Source organism: Elephantulus edwardii, unplaced genomic scaffold, assembly GCF_000299155.1.
Source record: "Elephantulus edwardii isolate Elephantulus edwardi_28Jun2011 unplaced genomic scaffold, EleEdw1.0 scaffold00337, whole genome shotgun sequence".
Classification (NCBI taxonomy): domain Eukaryota; kingdom Metazoa; phylum Chordata; class Mammalia; order Macroscelidea; family Macroscelididae; genus Elephantulus; species Elephantulus edwardii.
Genome location: NW_006400087.1, coordinates 1788023 through 1795866, shown reverse-complemented (window position 1 = coordinate 1795866; position 7844 = coordinate 1788023). Strand labels below are relative to the sequence as shown.

General features: G+C 37.7%; 1 pseudogene; it reads left to right on the top strand.

The window, feature by feature from the left end:
* The first annotated feature begins 2192 nt into the window (after window positions 1–2192).
* On the top strand, window positions 2193–2662 carry LOC102868098 (annotated as a pseudogene).
* Window positions 2663–7844: the final 5182 nt, after the last annotated feature.

Below are 7844 nucleotides of genomic sequence, written 5' to 3'. Positions count from 1 at the left end.
AAATCTAACCAGAAGCACAAAGGATCTGCTAAAAAAAAAAAAAGAAATAAAAATTGTAAGACATCACTTGCGTTGATTACCCGTGGCAAGACAGTGTTTGGTGGAGCTCCCCGATTAAAACAAGCTTGGAAACAGGAGTGGCATCCACTTCCATAACAGCTTGCCTCCAGAAACCCTACAAACCTGGAGAGAGGATGAAAGTCACATAAATGTTGAGGACTTTCCTTCATAGGGTCACACTATGAGTGGTCTATGACTTGACAGCACTTAACAACAACAACAAGACATTACTACAAAAAACTAAACAAGACCTGGAGAAATGAAAAAATATACCTTGCTCATGGATAGGAAAACTCAATATTGTGAAAATGATAGTGCTACCAAAGGCAATTCACACCTTCAATGCAATCCCAATATAAATACCAATTCCATTCTTCAATGAGATGGAAAAGGCAATCTCTTTCATCTGGAATGAAAGAGGCCCCGAATAAGAAAAGCACTCCTTCAAAAGAGAAACATGGTAGGAGGTATCTCACTCCCTGATTTCAAATCCTACTATACTGCTGTGGTGTTCAAGACAGTGTGGTACTGGTACAAAGACAGACACATAGATAAATGAAATAGAATTGAGAACCCAGAAATCAGCCCATCTACCTTTGGTCAACTGATTTTGAAAAGGAGATGAAATCAATTAAGTGAGGAAATGACAGCCTTTTTAACAAATGGTGTTGGCAAAATTAGAAAACTATCTGCAGAAAACTCAAGCAAGATCCACACCTCACCCCATACACAAAACCCAACTCAAAGTGGATCAAGGGTGTAGGACTGAAACCAAGGATTATAAAATTCATTAAAGAAAAGCTTGAAAGAACTCTAGAAGACCTAATCCACAACATGAACAGTCTTCCAAGTATCCTGAAAAACCTAAAACCAGAAGAGGATAGAATAGATGAATGGGACCATCTGAGAATCAAATCCCTATGCACATCAAAAAAACTTCTCCAACAGGATAAAAAGGGAAGCCACATACTGGGGGGGGGGAATATTTGGCAATGATATGTCTGAAAAGGGACTTATATCTAGAAGTTATAGAATACTCTAGTGCTACAACAAGATAAAGGTAAACAACACATGAAGAAGTGTTAAAAATCCCTAGCTCTAAGAGAGATGCAAATCAAAACAACTATGAGATATCATCTCACCCCAGTAAGAATAGCAAAATTCAACAGAGTAGCAAACAACAAATGTTGGAGAGGTTGTGGAGAGACTGGAACCCCTATTCACTGTTGGTGGGAATGTAAAATGGTGCAACCTCTATGGAAGGCAGTATGGCACTTTCTCAAAAAGTTGGAAATAGATACACCATTTGACCCAGCAATTCCACTACTGGGAATATATGCTAAAGAAATCATAACTGTCACCCAAGAAGATATATGGACACCCATGTGTATTGCTGCTTTGTTCACAATAGCAAAGAGTTGGAAACAACCCAAGTACCCATCAACAAATGAACAGAGAAGTTATGGTATATTCACACAATGGAACACTATGTTGCATTGAAAAACAAAGAACTCATGAAATAGTATACAAAATGAAAGACCCTGCAGGACATTATGCTGAGTGAAATATCTCAGTCACAAAAGGACAAATACTGCATATTGCTACTGTTGTAAAATGGGACTGACATTGGGGGTTGGGGAGAACCTTAGAAAAGAGGAGATAAATAATGTATACTGCATTGAAACAGATGAGGGAGAGAACTGTTTAAATGGAATATAGGATTAGGATTATTTTATTGACAAGATTCCAGAAAAAGAAATGCATAGTAAAGCGGACTGTGGACTTGTGTTTGGGGGGAAGGATTGTATAACAATAAGGTTTTTTTTTCTTTTCAAAGAGAAAAACTAACAGGGCAGGGCAGTGTGGGCAGGGAGGAAAATGTGCAACAATCAATGAATGGGGGGAAATTAAATGAACAGAATATGTTGTAAAAAAATTTAAAAATAATTCTACTATTTGTAACATTGCCCTTTGAATATATACTCCTGGAACACGTAAGACTATCTATTCTGCAGGTAACTGAGAACAATTCCTGGCTTCAAAACTACAGGAATTGGAAGGAACAGATACAGATCCACCAATCTTCTCCCTTCTAAATTAAACATTAAGAGGCAATAGCAGCGGCCGGAAAGATGGCCGACATCCAGACCGAGCGTGCCTACCAGAAGCAGCCCACCATCTTCCAGAACAAAAAGAGAGTGCTGTTGGGTGAAACTGGCAAGGAGAAGCTCCTGCATTATTACAAAAACATCGGTCTGGGTTTCAAGACGCCCAAGGAGGCCATCGAGGGCACCTACATTGAGAAAAAATGTCCTTTCACTGGTAATGTCTCCATCCGAGGACGAATTCTGTCTGGCGTGGTGACAAAGGTGAAGATGCAGAGAACCATCGTTATCCGCCGAGATTACCTCCACTACATTCGCAAGTATAATCGCTTCGAGAAGCGTCACAAGAACATGTCCGTGCACCTGTCTCCCTGCTTCAGAGATGTCCAGATTGGAGACATAGTCACCATGGGCGAGTGCTGGCCACTGAGCAAGACCGTGCGCTTCAACGTGCCACCAAAGCCGCGGGCACCAAGAAGCAGTTCCAGAAGTTCTGAGCCGGGCACCACCCTGGATGAAATAAAGCTTATTTTTTCCCATTTAAAAATAAAAGAAAAAAGAAAAAAAAAAGAGGCAATAGCAGTATCTCTGTGAAAATAGAGAGAGGGTTCCAACCTTATAGCAAGAATTTTGAAGGCCATAGGTTGCCAACAGACGAAACTAGGTGATAGGTAATTGGAACTCATTATGCTATTCTTGTTGTTTTGAACTCGTTATGTTACTGTTATTGTTGTTGTTGTGTACCATAGAGTCAGAAACAACACAAAGCTGACCCTCCAGCAGGTTTTCAGATAAAATTAATCAAATGAGCAGAATTTGCCCATCCTTCTCCTGTGGAACAGCTGGTGGCCTCAAATCTCGTGCCTTCAGGAATGAAGCTCACCTTCTTGCCATTAGGCCACCAAAGCTCCCTTGTTACTCCTTTAAATACTTGAAATTTTCCATATTAAAATAGTGTTTTGTTATATATATATATATATATGAAGAGTTATTTGACAGCTATGGAAGAAGGTGAAAATGATGGAAGAAACAATAGAAACCAATAAGAAAGCAAATACTTCAGCAAGAGAGTGCCAAAAGAAATATATTGATTAGGAGGAACTTGAAAAAATATGGAAGAAAATGGAATCAAAAGAAAGAAAGCATTGAAACTATAGCTAAAGAGATACAAGAACTTAAAAAGCCATCACAAGATAGAGAGGGTACAGGCAACACAGTACTGAAAATAACAGAAATCCAAGAAAATGCAATCCAAAACAGAGACTGAAATGAGAGAAGTGTCCAACACATTGGAAGGATAAACAAGTAGAACAGAAGAGATGGAGCAGAGAGTCAGTGAGCTAGAAGAAAAGAACCTCAATGGAAACAATACTAGAAGAAAAAATCAGAGATGAGACATGAAAAAAATATTAAAAGTATGTGGGTGACATCAAAAGGAATAACATGCATATTATTGGAATTCCAGAATATGAGAGGGATAGGGAAATCACTGAGAAAGTTGTGGAAGAGGTACTAAAAGAAAACTTGCAGTTATTATGAGGAATGAGGAAATCCACATTCAGGGAGCTGAGCGAACACCAAATAGACTAGACCCCAAAATGAAAATATGAAGGCATATGATAGTCAAATTCTCCAAAACAAAAATTAAGGATAAAATACTGAGAGCAGCAGAAGAAAAAGAGTCATTACAAATGAGAAACAATAAGGTTACATTCTGATTTTTCAGGAGAAACCATGTGAGCAAGAAGACAATGGGATGACATATACAGAAGATTTAAAGAAAACAACCCAGGATCCTGTACCCAGCAAAGCTCTCCTTCTAATATGAAGAAAAATTGCATCCTTTGTTGAAAATAAAGAACTTATGGAATTTTTGAAAACAAGACCAAACTTACAAGAACTTTCAAGGGAAGTCCTATACAGAGAGACACCAAAGGAAAATGGATGGACAGTAGGAAACAACAAAATGGCAATGTTAAAATTTGGCCTGTCAATAATCACACTTAATGTGAATTGACTTAATGTACCAATCAAGAGAAAAAGTATCAAAATGGATAACAAAGAAAAGTCCATCATTATGTTGTCTACAATAGACACATCTAATAAACTAAGAGAAAGAGAGACTTAAAATCAAAGGCTGGGGGAAAAAAATATACCACGCAAATGGCTTCCACTGAAAAACAGGTTGGCAATACTAATCTCTGACAAAATGGACTTCAGGATGAAAATAACAATAAAAGATAAGGAAGGACACTATATAGTAATTAAGAATCAAGAGGACATAACATTGTTCAAAATCTGGTAAATACATAAAACAACTGTTAACAGAAATGAAGAAAGAAACAGACAGCACCACAATAGAGGTAGGAGTCATAGGTTAACTCAAAAGAAATTTAACAAAGACGCAGAGAAAGTAAACTACCATAGGCAGCCAACTCAACCTTGTGGATGTATTCCAAACACTGCACCCAACTAAAACTCAATTCACTTTCTTCTCAAGTGCACATGTACATTCTCCAGAATTGATCAGATATAAGGAAACAAAGCAAGCCTCAACAAATATAATATAAAGTATCGTATCAGACCACAATGTTATAAAACTAGAAATTAACCACAAGAAAATAAAACTTACAAAGCCATTAACAGGGAAGCTAAATAACACACTGCTAGAACACAATTGGGTTGTGGAAGAAATAAAGAATGAAATTAAAAAGTCCCTTAAAACAAATGATAATGAAAATACAACTAAACCTCTGGGATGCAGCTAAGGCATTCCTCAGGCACTAGTTCATAGCAATAGGCAAACACATAAAAAAAGAAGAAGGAGGAGGAGAAGGAGAAGGAAGAGGATGAGAAGGAGGAGGAGGAAGAGGAGGAAAAGGAGGAGGAGAGGAAGGAAGAAGAAGAGGAAGAGGAAGAGAAGAAGGAGGAGGAGGAGGAAGAAGCAAAAGAAATTACCTAACTCAACACCTTCATCAAATAGAAAAACAACAACAATCTAACCCAACAGCCCCTAGAAGAAAGGAAATTATAAGGACAAGAGCTAAAATCAATAAGATAGAAAGCAGAAAAACAATTGAAACCATCAATAAGATCAGAAGCTGGTTTTTTGAAAGAATTAATAAAACAGACAAACTGCTGGCAAACTGAACAAAAGGGGGGAGGGAAGGAGAAGAAGCAAATAACTCAATTAAGGAATGATAGATGTGACATCACAACAGAACCAGAGGAAATTAAATCTATAAAATTGAAATATTTTGAAAATCTATATTTGAACAAATTTTAAAACAGAGGAAAAGGACAAATTCCTTGAAACTCATGCCCTACCAAGATTGATATGATCAGATGCAGAACAACTGAATAGAACCATCACAAAAGAAAAAATATGAGCAGGTAATAAAAAGCCCCTCTCTCTCTCTCTCTCTCACACACACACACACACACACACACACACACACACACACACACGTAGTCCTGGACAAGATGAATTCACAGCTGAATTATACCAAACATTCAGAGAAGATTTATCACCAATTCTGCTTAAGTTATTTCAAAATATAGAAAAATAAGGAAAACTCTAAGAGACATTCTATGAAGAAAGCATAACCCTAATAATAAAAACAGCAAAGATAGTACCAAAAAAGAAAACTACAGACCAATTCTCTGATGAACATAGATCCAAAAATCTTTAACAAAATCCTAGCCAAAAGAATCCAAAAGCACATCCGAAAAAATAAATCATCATGACCAAGTGAGATTCATGTAAAGATGATTCAACCTAAGAAAAAAAATCAGCATAAGTTGCCAGGAGGGACGGGTCCTTGGGGAGGGACGTCATGCTTGGGAGGGGGGAGGGACGGTGCAGGAGGGGAAGACCCTCTATGAGATGAACTGATTCGGTGACTGGGGTAATCAGGATGGATGTGTCGGAGGCAGTGCGATTGGCACAGGATAGAGCAGGGTTTAGGGTTGTTGTGCATAGGGTCGCTATGAGTGCAAACGACTCGATGGCACATAACAACAACAACCTAACAAATAACAAGAAACTATGATTCTAGAAACTGATGCAGAAAAAGCATTGGACAAAATCCAACACCCTTTCCTGATTAAGACACTCAGCAAAATTGGAATAGAAGGGAATTTCCTCAAAATAATCAAAAGTATATATACAAAACCAAAAGCCAATATCATTCTCAATGGAGAAAGACTAAAAGCATTTTCTCTGTGAACAGGGACCAGACAAGGATGTCCACTGTTGCCTCTGCTATTCAATATTGTATTGGAAGTACTTGCTAGGGCAATACAACAAGAGAAAGAAATAAAAGGCATCCTGATCAGTAAATAAATGGTTAAATTGTCACTCTGTGCAGATGATATGATAGTGTATACAGAAAACTCTAAGAACTCAACAAAAAAACCTGTGAGAGCTAGTAGATCAATTTAGTAGAGTGGCAGGATACAAGATCAATATCCCAAAACCAGGGGGATTCAGAACTCAGAGAAGGAAACCAAAAAAAGCAATACCATTTACAATAGCAACCACAAATTGAGGTACTTGGGAGTGAATCTAACTAAAGTTACAAAAGATCTATACGATCTATACAAAGCAAAGAACAGAACATTTCCACAAAACACAATAAAAGACCTAAAGAAATGGAAAAATGTACCCTGCTAATGGGTAGGAAGACTCAATATTGTGAAAATGACAATCCTACCAAAAGCAATCTACATGTTCAACACAACCCCAATACAGATACCAAATTCTCTTTTCAAGGAGATAAACCGGGAAATTGTCAAGTTTATTTGGAGAGGAAAGACACACCAAATAAGCAAAGTACTTTTGAAAAACAAAAATGAAGTGGGAGGCAAAGCACTCCTTGACCTCAAAACCTGCTACACAGCAGTAGTAACAAAACAGCATGATACTGGTACAATGACAGGCGCATAGACCAATGGAATAGAATTGAGAACCGTGAAATGGACTCATCTATCTATAGTCAACTAAATTTGACAAGGAAATAAAACCTATCAAATGGGGGAATTATAACCTCTTCAACAAAAGCTGCTGGCAAAAGTGAACTTCCACCTATAGAAAGCTGAAACAGGATTGACATCTCACACCATACACAAAAATCAATTCAATGTAGATCAGAGACCTTGGAATAAAGCCCAAATCCAGAATGCTCTTAAGAGACAAAATGAGATCAAGCTTAGAAGGCCTAGTCTACAGTGTAAAGGGACTGCCAAATACAGCCAGAAAGACACAATTTGAAATGGACAAAATTGATGAATGGGAGACCTTCTAAAGATTAAATCTCTGAGCTCATCAAAAACTTTTCCCAACAGGGTGAAAAGAAAACCTAGTGATTGAGAACAAGCATTTCGTAATACCATCTCAGACAAAGGTCTCATCATGAAAGTTTACAGAAAAAGACTGATAATACAATTATAAAATGGGCAAAAGACATGGAAAGACTTTTTACAGAGAAGACACACAGATGGCCAATAGACACATGAAGAAATTCTCCAAATCACTGGCAATAAGAGAAATGAAATAAAAACCACAATGAGATGCCATCTTACCCTAGTCGCAGTGGCAAAGTTTAGCAGGGCATCAAGTAATAAATGTTGGAGAGGATATGGCGAGATAGGAACTATTCCACACTGTTGGTGGGATTG